Below are 15,333 nucleotides of genomic sequence, written 5' to 3'. Positions count from 1 at the left end.
TGGCTGCCTCTCTGGTGAGGCCTAAGCCCTCCTCTATGACGAGGCCCACGACCACCTCTCAGAAGGGGTGCATGTCCCCTTCCATTCCTTTGACCACCACGTCTTCCTCCTCCCACTGCTTGACCTCTATTGTGACCTGGATGACCTGCCGGCTCCATGTTATCACTGTGTTGCTCGGGTGGATAGCACTCATTTCACTCGATACTCGTACCACAATGTGAAATCAATCATCAATAACCAGTTGGCAGTATTGGAAAAGCAATTACAAGGGCCTGCATACATACAGTAATGTCAAATCTGATGTGGAAGAACAATCATCTTCAACCAGGTTGGAGCGTTAGTTGCAATGCCTTTAATACACGCAGCGTGGAGAGGAACAGTGACTCAAGAAGATCCCAAAGTCGCTCTGCCTTCATTTTAACAGTCAGAGCTTTTATACACAAAAATCAAAGAGCTGGTTATAATCAGAAAGTCATTACTATGTTATCTTAAAAGTTAGCTAAGCAGAATTTATATCATTATAGGACAGAGTTCATAGATCAACACATGGATTAGGGAGCAGGCACTTCAATCATACTGTTTGACATTGTCTCCAAGATTCTCATCGTAAATAACAAGCAGAAATCAAACTACCTTCTGGCCTGACCTTCTAGCTTGACCTTATCTTTCTTAAGTATACAAGAGAGAAAAACAGGTATTAGAGAAAGAATTTCTAACTTTCCTTCCACACTGAAAACATGGTGTGGAAAAGTGCTACATGATGATGAATGATGATGAAATATTACATCCATAGATAATGTAGTCCAACTGGTTCATGCTCCTCGGTTATTGGTGTCAATGGATCTCATTATCCTGAAACTTTCATGATCGAAACATGGAATACTGTTCGTCAGTTTCCATAAAACTATGAATTAAGAGTAATGCAACAGTCACTTATCATTTTGAGCAGCTGTATCAATTGATAGTTAGATCTTTGTAATGAAATGAATAGACAGTGATCTCAGATGTAATGTGTGAATTGCATTTTGAAATGGTAATACTTTGACGTTAAGTTGTATCATTTTAGTTCATTGAACAAATGATCTAAGGTTGATGTGTATTGTATCCAAGCAATTGAAAAATGTGCATTTTGATCATCGGGTGTGAGTTTTGTGTCTAGAGTTTTGAAAAATGACATCAAGGTTCTGAAATGAGTGCCAAAGTGATTGTAAAAAAGTGTAATATCAGGGGACAGTGGCTATTACTGATCTGGCCTTCCGTGGCCTCTGTATTAATGTAACAGGTCACATTGTATGTGTACACTGATACTTGATAGTATAATATAGTACAAGTAAAAAACATACATAGGTATCATAGAAGTATTTTGCAGAAATGATTATGGATACTTATCAAAATGGAGAGGAAATGCTAAATCCAGTCTCCCCAGGCTGAGCTTCTATTGCTACACCTGCTAAGTGGCTGCTGGCCCCACTATATGGATAGAGCCACACCAAGTACAAGAGTCTCCCCATTGCTATTTATATCTCCCTATCCAGTCTTCTATACGTGTCAGGTATACAAGTGTGTGTGTGTGTGTGTGTGTGTGTCTGTCTGTCTGTCTGTCTGTGAAAGTGTGTGTGTGTGTGTGTGTGTGAAAGTGTGTGTGAGTGTCTGTCTGTCTGTCTGTCATGTAACTTGCACATCTGTTAGGGCACCATTAATGCAGAGATGTACACATATTGTTTATTTTCCATATATATGTATGTATGTATGTATGCATGTCCAATTGCTTTGACAATACAAATGCACTGAATTGAGACAGAGAGAGAGAGAGAGAGAGAGAGAGAGAGGTGCTAAGGCACATTTGTAACATAAATTAGGGAACATTTGAAACATGCTTAGGGAACATTCATAAGAACATAAGAACATAAGAAAGTTTACAAACGAGAGGAGGCCATTCGACCCATCATGCTCGTTTGGTGTCCATTAATATCTAAGTGATCCATGGATCCTATCCAGTCTATTTTTAAATGTTCCCAAACTTTCAGCTTCTACCACTTTCCATCTTGAATGCCTTGAAGCCCAATTTCCATTTGTTGTCCCCTGGTGCGTGTGTCCCTGCTGATCTGGAAAAGCTCCTCTGGTTTGAGGAACCTTTCATGATTTTGAAGACTTGGATCAAGTCCCCACGTAATCTCCTCTGTTCCAGGGTGAAAAGGTTCAGTTCCCTCAGTCTCTCCGAGTAGGACTTTCCCTTCAGACCTGGAATAAGTCTGGTTGCTCTCCTCTGAACTGTCTCTAAAGCAGCAATATCCTTCTTGAAGTGTGGTGCCCAGAACTGTACACAGTATTCCAGATGAGGTCTAGCGCATTGTACAGTCTTAACATTACTTAAATTCTACACTTTTGACGATATACCCTAGCATTCTGTATGCCTTTTGTATTGCTTCCCCACATTGTTTGGATGGAGAAAGTGAATCCACATAGATTCCTAGGTCTTTCTCATGCATTACTTCATCTAGATCTGTACCTCCCATAGTGTAATTATAGTGGACATTTTTGTTTTACTGCATGTATTACCTTGCACTTGTCCACATTGAATTTCATTTGCCAGGTGTCAGCCCACAACTGAATTTATCTAAGTTCCTCTGAATAGCATGTGCTGCCAAGATTGTATCTGCTAAGCCACCTATTTTAGTATCATCTGCAAATTTGACAAGGTTGCTAAGTATCCCAGAGTCCAGATCATTAATATAGATTAGAAAAAGCAAAGGCCCTAGTACTGATCCCTGTGGAACTCCACTAACAACCTCACTCCAGTTAGAAGTGACTCCTCTAATCTGTTTCCTATACATCAACCAGTTCATAATCCATCTACTTACATGACCCTGAATGCCTACAGCTTCCAATTTGAGGATCAGTCTTTGGTGTGGAACCTTATCAAAAGCTTTTTGGAAATCTAAGTATATCATATCATATGCTTTCACGTGATCTACAGCTGCAGTTGCATGTTCAAAAAAATGTATTAAGTTAGTAAGACATGATCTGCCTCGTCTAAACCCATGTTGACTATCTCCAAGAATATGGTTTTCATTGAGATGCTCCTCTATTTTCTGTCTAATCATTTTTTCCAACATTTTACAGGTGATGCAGGTGAGACTGATTGGTCTGTAATTTCCTGGCTCAGTTTTGTCCCCTTTCTTGTGGATTGGTATGAAATTTGCTGTCTTCCAGTCAGTGGGAACATCCCCTGTTCTAAGTGTCATTTGAAATAATCGAGTTAACGGCCTATACATAATTTCCCTCATTTCTTTAAGTACTGTTGGAAATATCCCATCTGGCCCAGGTGATTTGTTTGATTTTAATTCTGCTAGTCCCTTTAGTACCTCCTCCTCATTTATCCTGATCTCTCTTAGGGTTTGACTGGATTGATTGTCAACCTGTGGCATGTCATCTGTTTTTTCTTTTGTAAAAACCTCTGTGAAATACTCATTTAGAATATTTGCCACATCTTGTTCGTTTTCCAAGATACCTCCATTTTTGCCCTTTATCTGTTTCACCTCCTCCTTAATTGACCGCTTGCTGTTGTAATTTTGAAAAAAGCTCATTGCATTGGTTGTAGCTCCAAGAGCTATGTTTCTTTCTATTTCCCTCTTTGCTTTCCTGATCCCTTTCTTAAGATCTCTTTGCAGCTCAACATATTCTATGTATTTTGTTTCATCACCATCCCTTTTGTATGTGCTATACAACATTTTCTTCCTCTTTATATTTTTTTGCATGCCTCTGGTTTGTATGTATGTATGTATGTATGTATGTATGTATGTATGTGTGGAAGGAAAGTTAGAAATTCTTTTCTCACAACTGTTTTTCTCTCTTGTATACTTAAGAAAGATAAGGTCAAGCTAGAAGGTCAGGAGGCCATAAGGTAGTTTGATTTCTCTTTGTTATTTACAATGAGAACCTTGGAGACAATGTCAAACAGAATGACCTACGTGCCTGTTCCCTAATACCATGTATAGACCTATGAACTCTGTTCGATAATGATATATGTTCTGCTTAGTTAGCCTTTAAGATAACATAGTAATGACTTTCTAGCATGTATGTATGTATGTATATATATATATATATATATATATATATATATATATATATATATATATATATATATATATATGTATGTATGAATGTATGTCCAATTGCTTTTGACAATACAAATGAATTGAGAGGGAGAGAGAGAGAGAGAGAGAGACAGACAGACAGACTGACAAACAGAAAAACAGACACACACACACAAACACACACACACACAGAGCCAGCCAGCCCGCCAGCCAGCCAGCCAGCCAGCCAGCTCAGCGATGACATCACGAGCCTCTCTCAGCTGACTGCTATGACATCACAGAGCACGTACATTCCGTTGCTTGCCGTCTGTCAACCACTCAGTCACTGCCAGCCAGACTGGCTGGCTGGCTGGATGTGGGGGCTGCTTGCTGCTGCTGCGTACCTTAGCAAGCTTATTTGCTTGACCGGCCTTCCTACTCCTCTGCCCACATGCCCACCTATGCCTCTACTCCAAGATACTTATACAATAGAAAAACTATGGTAATAATAATATAGCCCAAGACAAAAAATATTAATCTTTCTAGACTGTATTAAAGTTCAGCACTTCGGAAAAATAGAATTATTTTGTATTTCAATAAAACACACACCCAACCAATGTAAATGTCACGGACGGTGTTAATTAGCTCCTTAATCACCATTACTTATTATATTTATATTTCACTTCACTTTATGCAATATGGCTTGTGTATTTTGTTTGGTTCTATATTGCCATTATTTTGTGTGTTGATTATCTTTCACTTTATTGTTTAATTTGTTATTCACTTAGTATTATTTTGATTGTTTGCACGCGTGCCTTATTATTTTTGTTTCTTCTTTCTTTCACAACTCACCTGGGTCCACCTGCACTCTTCACACGCGTCCCCACTTAATCACCCTGCCCTGGGAGAGGAGAGGATTATCTGCTGTAGTCCACTTTCCAATGTGGGAGGTCTCTGCGGCTCATATCTCATTCAATTATTTATTCATTTATCCTACATCAAGTTTATTTATTTTCCCACGTTTCATTCAATCACCATCAGAAGCTCTCTGTGCTAAAAGTGGCAGCACATTTGTCTCACACACATCAAACTCGCCTTTTCCTGCTTCCCAAGCCTTATCAACTTACTCAGACCCTCGTCAACTTACTCAAACCCTCTTCAACTTTGGTTAACATTGCTCTGCATTCTAACAGCTATTCTTTCTCCTATTCTTAATTTCTTACAAGAAATGTATTCAGGTTTTTTTATCAATATGTTTTATTTATATTTATACAGATGTCACTCCATTATTCGTTTATTGAAGTCATATATGTACCTAACAAAATATTAGCCAATAGGCCATTGATCTCAATAATGATTCCCATAATCCTAGGACACCTTCTCTTTTACTCTTCCTTTCCATTCTTACTTTTCTCCTGTAAAGCATTTTATATTACTTGAGCTTACTTATTCTATAGTTGTAATCTTATACTTCTGCGGTATCTTACCCTTTTCCTACATCACTCATCTTAAAACCATGGTCTACTTTGACTTTCATTTCAGGTATTATATGCTAGGCACCAATAACCAAACATTTTCTGAAAGACTGTAACATGTCACCAGACTGTTTACATTCTCCTGCTTTCACAGGCTGTCAGGGCTGCACCAGGCTCTCTTCTAGCCTTTTGTTTCCTTGAATTTGACTTTTGACAGAGCTTGTCCATAACATGATGTTTAACAAACAAATTCTGGTTCTTCTTGTGGAGACACCATGACTATTTATGTATTACTATTATTATCCATCTGTTTATTCAATGTATATTTTGGATTACTTTTCTTATAATAGTCTTTCTTTCTGATTTCTGATGCTTGAGGCACTCTGTATAGAGCCAAAGATCCTCATGAATATGATAAATCTGTTGTTACATTTTTAAATATAATTCTAAAATGATTGCCAAAACATAGACATTTACCTTATATCACCTTCAAACTATACATATTCATAAACACACAAAGCACATACACATTGATATCTAAAGATAATTCAGATATCCGATCTGTGGCATGTTTTATTGACCCTGCAGTGTCTCAAACAGCCCTTATAACTTATTATTTAAGCTTATGATTATTTAGAATAAAATGTCAAATAATCCCACTCGATTATTTCATTATTTCACTATCTCAGTTTTCTTGATCCATTGTGAAAAAGTTCTGTTATTTCCTCCTCATCTGTAGAGGCTACATTAGCCCACTCCCCGGTCTGATATTCTCGTAGTAACTGTATCCAAATGTTGGGCGGACATTTAGCCTTCACGATGATGTGTACATCGTGCGGGTGAAGGAGGTGAATAACCATCTTTTCATCTAGAATATCCCAAAAAGTTGTGTTACCCTGGTTTGGTTTTAATTTTGGGAGGGACGCCCATATCATTTCTTTTTCTCCTGGGGAGAAGGGGACATGGGTTTTAGTCGTATAGACTATTGATTGACCTTCCTCTTTACTCTGTCTAGTTTTGACTTGCATGGGTGCAGCTGGGACCGTTTTCAGAGCGGTCAGATCTGGATACAATGTATTATTATAACCAAAATCAGTGATTGATTTATATTCCGGATTATATGGGGGAGGAGCGCTAGCAAAACCTCCTTTTTCATATTCCCATGCTTTGCGATCTAAATCATCCCAATCGGGCCTGTCGTCCTCGGAGTGATCTGTGTCGCGACGCGCTCCTAACACGGCAGCACATCGCGCACCTACACCTTCACCTTTTCTGACCACTTTTCTTGCCCTTCTAATTTGCCTTGTAGTTCTATTAATTCTATCGTATTTTTCACAACTTCTGCTCTCAATTCACATTACTGTTTATGATGATCTTCCATTTCTGTTATTTTCTTTTCTTGATTCTCACCAACCTGACACAATATCACAATTCCTTTCTCTGTCTTATCTGGTTGTTGTTGCTTCCACCAGTCCCGGTGCTCCTTCGGAGACCAGTCTTTCTCCCAACTTCCTTCCAACATTTTCTTCTCTACATTCTGTTTTTTTATTTCTCAAAAAACCAATAATGCTGGTGTCACTCACTGTGACGATTTATCTGAAATATTACATTATTATATATTATATTATGTATATATATTATAATAAAAACAAACACTCCAGTAAGGTACGGACACCCGTACATGACACTGGCTAAGGTAAGGGAACCCATAAACAACCATAAGCACCCCCGGACCTAGGACAGACTGTAACTTGCTAACTTGCTAACTGTTTTGTTTGCTTCACATCGTTTGCTGCTAGTTGCATGCCAAACGAGTTCGTTCTGTCCAAAATATAAGCTTTTTTCTTCTAATAAACTCAATAAAAATACAGTGCACTAGCAACTATTTCCCTTTCAAAAGTTGTAGTCCCGTTTCAGTTAAAACAAAATGTGTTCTTCAAACAAAGAAAATACTTGTGTTTCTTTTCCCTCTTTACCTGCTCTTATCACAAAGCTTCTCAACACAATCTCAGGTGCAGGTGCACTCTGCGCTATCCTTTGCCCGAGCTTTGTCCAGGAAAACTCACTGTAGCCATCTTAGTTCAACACGGGCTCTCCTTACCTGCGAGTCACACGGGTCCAGTTCACTTTGCAAGTGAACAGTCTCTTCTCAGAAACAATAAGGAAACTTGGAAAGAAACACAATCCCAGGTCGGTGTTAAAAAAAAGTTCTTTGTTTTCATATTAAAAGAAAACATTTGTATTTTCTCTGCACACTTCACAGCTCCAATTAGCACACTCAACTAATCCCTGCCCCCCTCAGAACCGTCACTAAAGAAAGGTACTCACAGTCATTTTAAATATGACATCCTGTAGTGCTTGTTTTCAAAATATGATCTTATTATCACTTGAACCAAATAAATCCTTTGACCCACTAATACCAAATTACAGTTAGGGGGGCCACAGATGTGATTTGAAAATACGATCTTCCATGTCTTTCTGTTGTGTTTTGACCTGGGGATCTGTAATTGTCCAAGTGGCTACTGCACATGTACTTATTTAATATTAAATGTGTTATTTAATTAGGCTTGGTTCTGGTGAGCATGTACAAGACGTCAGCTTTTTAAATAACTGTGTGTATTGGATCATACACATTTTAGAAATACTCTCTCAAACTTCCCGCATTGGTACCTCACCAGGGAGGTAGAAAACAGCAATAGCATTGAAAAAGTGTGATTGTAGTTCTGCTCTTCTGCAATATATTTCTACAATATCTTTAACATCTTCTTTAACATTGTTTTAAAGGCTGGGACCAATATGGTGGAATATCTCCAACACACGGACATTGAGAGACTCGACCCCTTTGTGCTGCTGCTCAGAGACCAACTCTCAGTTGTCTCTGAGTAGGCTATGGATCAACTTCCTTTCCTAATATGAAGGAGACCATGGATACAAAACCTATGAAAAACAGGTGATTATTGTTATTCTTCTCATTATAAACTACTTAATACATCTCTCCCATAAAGTACAACAGGATAGTGGTGACGTCATTCAGGATTGGATTGCCATTGGTCAAAAGCCCTCTGAGAGAAATTGTGTGGCGACACTCCACACTCTTAGAAGAAATTGTTCTGCACAGAACCATAAAGGGTTCCTCGAGTAATCGCTCTGGTGGATCCCTTTATGGTTCTATGTAGAACCCCTTCAAAGGGGTTACATGAAGAACCCCCAAACATAGCGTTCTACACAGAACCATTCGTTTTAAAATGTTATATATAGAACCCATTCAAAAGGGGGACACGTGCTATACCTGAATTTGTTTTCCAAATACAATCTTTAAAAAATGTATGAGTTCATATATACAAACACACATACACAACGTAGAAATCGCACTACTAGTGAAGTAACTTCATTTACATTATATGCCACAACTCCTCAATTTGGAACGCAAAAACAAGACATCTGATGTAAAAGTGTAAACTAATTACGAACAGCACTTTTGATTTTTATCTTCAATTCAGGGGCTACTTATTCGAACAGTAAACTGTATTCTCTCTTCGGAGTGACTGGAATGTTTTTGCCTACATTCAACTTAAATATGAAAGTTTCCAAAAACGGCATAGTTTTCTTTAAGGCTATTCAATGCCAAACACAAAATTCTCTCTGCTTTCAGTGCTTGTCCTTCAGCACAATTACACAGGTTCATGATGTTCTCATTTCAATACATTGTTTTCTTATTTAAACTATTTGACTTTGAGCTTACATTGAGAATAAAATCACTTTTGCAAGTAAAACCTGGCCAAGAAAGGAAGCAGCACTACAATAAAACAATACACAGAATACAAAGCAGTTCCTTCAAAAGTGAAAGTGATAAAGAGTGATGTCTGTCAGTAAATTACGTTGAGATACATATTGGTTATTTTGAATTAGGAGTCCAACTTCAATAACTTCTATTAACAAGCCAAAATACAGATCAGAATTACGGGTAATTGAAAATAATATGTAGCGCCTAGGTAAGCTTGGATGTGTTCAGAGAAACACTAAAAACGGACCTTCCTCACACCCGTCTTGTTGAGGTGGACGTGGTCATACAGGTGATGTGGCTGGATGTCTCAGTGGTGTGCCAGGTGGACGTTGGGGAGGAGGGCACATCTTCGGGATACTTCTGCGTTGATGGCCTGGATGATGTGCAGGGGCACGTCTGTGCGGGGCAGCAGTGTGGAGATGGTGATTTTGGCAGTTTGGAATTCCTCTGTGGCTTTCTTTGCCACCTGTCTCAGGGCTGAGGCCACATCGCCCCTGCGGGCACTCAGGTCGTTAGTGCCGGTGTGGATGAGGATGTGTTTGACCTGGCACAGCCTCCTCTTGGAGAGCAGCTCCAGGGCTCTCTGTGCTGTCGGGCACCAAAGCTTTTTCACTTTTCGCCCAGGGAAGAGGCGCCTCTCATCCAGGAACTTCCCATTGGAGTCGCTCAGAATGACCACCTCTGTGTTGACCTGCCACTCCGGGTTTTGCGTCGGGAGTGGTGGGGGCAGCGGGTGTGTTTTAGGGGAGTGGCGTTTCAGGGGTTTGTGTATTAGTGGCAGGTCTGGTGATAGTGGGGGTGTCAGGAGTGGTGGGGAGTGTGGGTGGATCAGTGGGTGCGTCAGTGGGTGCGTCAGGGGTTGTAGGTGTTGTGGGGTCAGTGCAGTGCAGTCTCTGTGCTCCTCTCTTAGCTTCTCCAGCTGGCTCTGCAGGCTCCTCAGCTGGCTGTGCTGGGGTGTCCTGGTCAGCTCCTCCCTCGCTCTGTGCAGCTCCGTCCTCAGGGTTTGGCTCTGCTCCTCCTGGTCTCTCACTGCTGCTCTCAGCTTATGGATCTCAGCCTTGTGGTGCATCTTCAGTCCCTGAACTCCGCAAACTTCAGCTCCAGCACTGATAGGCATTCCTTTAGTGTTTTAATGTTGCTGGAGAGTTTTGGGGAGACAGGGGGGCAGTCTGTGGGAGATGGGGCACTGTCTGGCTCCGTGTGGCTGGGGGCAGACTGCAGGGTGGCCGGCTCTGGCTCTTGTTTCTCTACCTCAGTCTGCTGCTTTGAGGTGTGGAAGCCGAGAGCTAATTGGTCCAGGCTGCTCTCGCTGTCCTGCACCATGATGGTCCCGTTGTGGTATACATTAAAAGTGAGCATCACACTGTCTGTGTCTTTCTCTACCAGCACTGAGATCTGCCTGCCTCTGCTAATGCCCCTCTTGTTGTTATTGGGGTATGTCTGGCACAGGGTTTTGTGAAAGGCGGTGTAGAACAGTAGATTGTTCTTGACCCTGTTTTCTCCTTTACCGGTGTAGTCTAGGATGAGGGTCTCAGGAGATGCTCTCATCACAGCTTGTTTGTAGTCCTTCTTAGCCTGTGCAGAGCGAATGTCTTCAGGGTATCGGATTTCAAAAGGCAGCTCTGCAGTCAGACTGCTGTTCGATAGATTTCTATCAGTCTCAGTGGCAGTTGGGCTCTCTCCTACTGTCACTCTATTCAAATCGGAGCTCTGCATTTTCATTGGCTGAGTCAACTACTGAGAATGCTTATTTATTTTATTAATACATATTTTTTTGTTTAATTATTTGTCTCTTACCTCCAATTCTTGTCTTCAGCTTTTCTTTTCTGACTTTTCTTCCTGAACTGTCTCTCTGCTTTCTTCTTTTTGTGTTTCTCTTAAAATTATTATTTTTTGAATACTTTTTCTTCTGAATTTCTATTCCATGTCTTCTGTGTATGTTTATAGTGCTATATATTCATTTGTAAATGACAAATTAAATCCGCTTATGTATAAAAACAAATGTTTTTTAGGAGCTCATATTCCTCTCTCTCTCTCTCTCTCTCTCTCTCTCTCTCAATTCATTTCATTTGTATTGTCAAAGCAATTGGACATACATACACATACATACATATACACTCACCTAAAGGATTATTAGGAACACCTGTTCAATTTCTCATTAATGCAATTATCTAATCAACCAATCACATGGCAGTTGCTTCAATGCATTTAGGGGTGTGGTCCTGGTCAAGACAATCTCCTGAACTCCAAACTGAATGTCTGAATGGGAATGAAAGGTGATTTAAGCAATTTTGAGCGTGGCATGGTTGTTGGTGCCAGACGGGCCGGTCTGAGTATTTCACAATCTGCTCAGTTACTGGGATTTTCACGCACAACCATTTCTAGGGTTTACAAAGAATGGTGTGAAAAGGGAAAAACATCCAGTATGCGGCAGTCCTGTGGGCGAAAATGCCTTGTTGATGCTAGAGGTCAGAGGAGAATGGGCCGACTGATTCAAGCTGATAGAAGAGCAACTTTGACTGAAATAACCACTCGTTACAAACGAGGTATGCAGCAAAGCATTTGTGAAGCCACAACACGTACAACCTTGAGGCGGATGGGCTACAACAGCAGAAGACCCCACCGGGTACCACTCATCTCCACTACAAATAGGAAAAAGAGGTGAGACATTCAGATGGTAGAGTCAGAATTTGGCGTAAACAGAATGAGAACATGGATCCATCATGTCTTGTTACCACTGTGCAGGCTGGTGGTGGTGGTGTAATGGTGTGGGGGATGTCTTCTTGGCACACTTTAGGCCCCTTAGTGCCAATTGGGCATCGTTTAAATGCTACGGCCTACCTGAGCATTGTTTCTGACCATGTCCATCCCTTTTTGACCACCATGTACCCATCCTCTGATGGCTACTTCCAGCAGGATAATGCACCATGTCACAAAGGTCGAATCATTTCAAATTGGTTTCTTGAACATGACAATGAGTTCACTGTACAAAACTGGCCCCCACAGTCACCAGATCTCAACCCAATAGAGCATCTTTGGGATGTGGTGGAACGGGAGCTTCGTGCCCTGGATGTGCATCACACAAATCTCCATCAACTGCAAGATGCTATCCTATCAATATGGGCCAACATTTCTAAAGAATGCTTTCAGCACCTTGTTGAATCAATGCCACGTAGAATTAAAGCAGTTCTGAAGGCGAAAGGGGGTCAAACACAGTATTAGTATGGTGTTCCTAATAATCCTTTAGGTGAGTTCATCGTAGCTCTTAATACTCTCTTTCTGTCTGGAGGAGATATAATTGAAGTATTGTACACGTACCCGGATACTTTCAACACCCATTGCTGCACTGATATTTTTCCCTCCATTTTTCTTTATCCATTTTTTTTTTGCTGGAAGTTCCGTCAATACCCGTCAGCCTTTAAGAGACATCATGCAGCCAGGCCTCTTGGCTTGCGGCCACACCGTCCTGAACGCGCCCAATCTCATCAGATCTCGGAAGCTAAACGGGGCAGGACCTGGTCAGTACTTGAATGTGAGACCTCCTGGAAATACCTGGTGCTGCAAGCTTTTACGTCTCCTGGGTAACTTTATCGTAGCTCTTAATACTCTCTATCTGTCTGGAGGAGACATAATTGAAGTATTTTACACGTACCCGGCTACTTTCAACACCCTTTGCTGCACTGATATTTTTCCCTCCATTTTTCTTTTTTCTTTTTTTTTTGCTGGAAGTTCCGTCAATATCCGCCAGCCTTTAAGAGACATCATGCAGCCAGGCCTCTCGGCTTGCGGCCACACCATCCTGAACGCGCCCGATCTCGTCAGATCTCGGAAGCTAAACGGGGCAGGACCTGGTCAGTACTTGAATGTGAGACCTCCTGGAAATACCTGGTGCTGCAAGCTTTTACGTCTCCTGGGTAACTTTATCGTAGCTCTTAATACTCTCTATCTGTCTGGAGGAGACATAATTGAAGTATTTTACACGTACCCAGCTACTGTCAACACCCTTTGCTGCACTGATATTTTTCCATCCATTTTTCTTTTTTTTTTTTTTTTTTTTTTTTTTTTGCAGGAAGTTCCGTCAATACCCGCCAACCTTTAAGAGACATCATGCAGCCAGGCCACTCGGCTTGTGGCCACACCGTCCTGAATGCGCCCGATCTCGTAAGATCTCGGAAGCTAAACGGGGCAGGGCCTGGTCAGTACTTGGATGGCTGACCTCCTAGAAATAACAGGTGCTGCAAGCTTTTTACGTCTCCTGGGTAACTTCATCGTAGCTCTTAATACTCTCTTTCTGTCTGCAGGAGATATAATTGAAGAATTGTACACGTACCTGGCAACTATCAACACCCTTTGCTGCACTGGTATTTCTCCCTCCATTTCTCTTTTTTTTTTTTTGCTGGCTGTTCCGTCAATACCCGCCAGCCTTTAAGAGACATCATGCAGTCAGGCATCTTGGCTTGCAGCCACACCGTCCTGAACGCGCCCGATCTCGTCAGATCTCGGAGGCTAAACGGGGCAAGGTCTGGTCAGTACTTGGATGGGTGTCCTCCTGGAAATACCAGGTGCTGCAAGCTTTTTACGTCTCCTGGGTAACTTCATCGTAGCTCTTAATACTCTCTTTCAGTCTGGAGGAGATATAATTGAAGAATTGTACACGTACCTGGCTACTTTCAACACCCTTTGCTGCACTGATATTTTTACCTCCATTTCTCTTTTTTTTATTTGCTGGATGTTCCGTCAAAACCCGCCAACCATTAAGAGACATCATGCAGCCAGGCCTCTTGGCTTGCAGCCACACCGTCCTGAACGCCCCCGATCTCATCAGATCTTGGAATTTAAACGGGGCAGGGCCTGGTCAGTACTTGGATGGGTGACCTCCTGGAAATACCTGGTGCTGCAAGCTTTTACGTCTCCTGGGTAACTTTATCGTAGCTCTTAATACTCTCTATCTGTCTGGAGGAGGTATAATTGAAGTATTGTACACGTACCCGGCTACTTTCAACACCCTTTCCTGCACTGATATTTTTTCCTCCATTTTTCTATATATTTTTTTTTTTTTTTGCTGGAAATTCCGTCAATACCCGCCAGCCTTTAAGAGACATCATGCAGCCAGACATCTCGGCTTGTGGCCACACCGTCCTGAATGCGCCCGATCTCGTCAGATCTCGGAAGCTAAACGGGGCAGGGCCTGGTCAGTACTTGGATGGGAGACCTCCTAGAAATACCAGGTGCTACAAGCTTTTTACGTCTCCTGGGTAACTTCATCGTAGCTCTTAATACTCTCTTTCTGTCTCCAGGAGATATAATTGAAGAATTGTACACGTACCCGGCTACTTTCAACACCCTTTGCTGCACTGGTATATTTCCCTCTATTTTTCTTTTTTTTTTTTGCTGGCAGTTCCGTCAATACCCGCCAGCCTTTAAGAGACATCATGCAGCCAGGCATCTTGGCTTGCGGCCACACCATCCTGAACTCGCCCGATCTCGTCAGATCTTGGAAGCTAAACGGGGCAGGACCTGGTCGGTACATGAATGTGAGACCTCCTAGAAATACCTGGTGCTGCAAGCTTTTACGTCTCCTGGGTAACTTTATCGTAGCTCTAAATACTCTCTTTCTGTCTGGAGGAGATATAATTGAAGAATTGTACACATACCCGGCTACTTTCAACACCCTTTGCTGCACTGATATTTTTCCCTCCATTTTTTTTTCTTTTTTTTTTTTTTTTGCTGGAAGTTCCGTCAATACCCTCCAGCCTTTAAGAGACATCATGCAGCCAGGCCTCTTGGCTTGAGGCCACACCGGCCTGAACGCGCCCGATCTCGTCAGATCTCGAAAGCAAAACGGGGCAGGTCCTGGTCAGTACTTGGATGGGTGACCTCCTGGAAATACCAGGTGCTGCTAGCTTTTTCATCTCCTGGGTAACTTCATCGTAGCTCTTAATACTCTCTTTCTGTCTGGAGGAGATATAATTGAAGTATTGTACACGTACCCAGCTAC

General features: G+C 41.6%; 2 non-coding genes and 6 pseudogenes across 2 annotated transcripts; all 8 read left to right on the top strand.

Moving 5' to 3' along the window:
- Positions 1–12,783: 12,783 nt before the first annotated feature.
- Positions 12,784–12,902, top strand: LOC136738664 (uncharacterized; annotated as a pseudogene).
- Positions 12,903–13,116: 214 nt separating this feature from the next.
- LOC136738620 (uncharacterized) lies at positions 13,117–13,235 on the top strand (annotated as a pseudogene).
- A 225-nt stretch (positions 13,236–13,460) lies between these two features.
- On the top strand, positions 13,461–13,579 carry LOC136738642 (uncharacterized; annotated as a pseudogene).
- Positions 13,580–13,790: 211 nt separating this feature from the next.
- LOC136738654 (uncharacterized) lies at positions 13,791–13,909 on the top strand (annotated as a pseudogene).
- Positions 13,910–14,119: 210 nt separating this feature from the next.
- Positions 14,120–14,238, top strand: LOC136738832 (5S ribosomal RNA). The gene has a single exon (XR_010812726.1). It is a non-coding gene; the product is annotated as a 5S ribosomal RNA (ribosomal RNA).
- A 218-nt stretch (positions 14,239–14,456) lies between these two features.
- LOC136738726 (5S ribosomal RNA) lies at positions 14,457–14,575 on the top strand. The gene has a single exon (XR_010812692.1). It is a non-coding gene; the product is annotated as a 5S ribosomal RNA (ribosomal RNA).
- A 210-nt stretch (positions 14,576–14,785) lies between these two features.
- On the top strand, positions 14,786–14,904 carry LOC136738742 (uncharacterized; annotated as a pseudogene).
- A 217-nt stretch (positions 14,905–15,121) lies between these two features.
- On the top strand, positions 15,122–15,240 carry LOC136738707 (uncharacterized; annotated as a pseudogene).
- The last annotated feature ends 93 nt before the right edge of the window (positions 15,241–15,333 follow it).

The sequence above is a fragment of the Amia ocellicauda genome, unplaced genomic scaffold (assembly GCF_036373705.1).
Source record: "Amia ocellicauda isolate fAmiCal2 unplaced genomic scaffold, fAmiCal2.hap1 HAP1_SCAFFOLD_58, whole genome shotgun sequence".
NCBI classification, from domain to species: Eukaryota; Metazoa; Chordata; class Actinopteri; order Amiiformes; family Amiidae; genus Amia; species Amia ocellicauda.
This window is presented reverse-complemented; position numbering and strand designations above follow the sequence as displayed.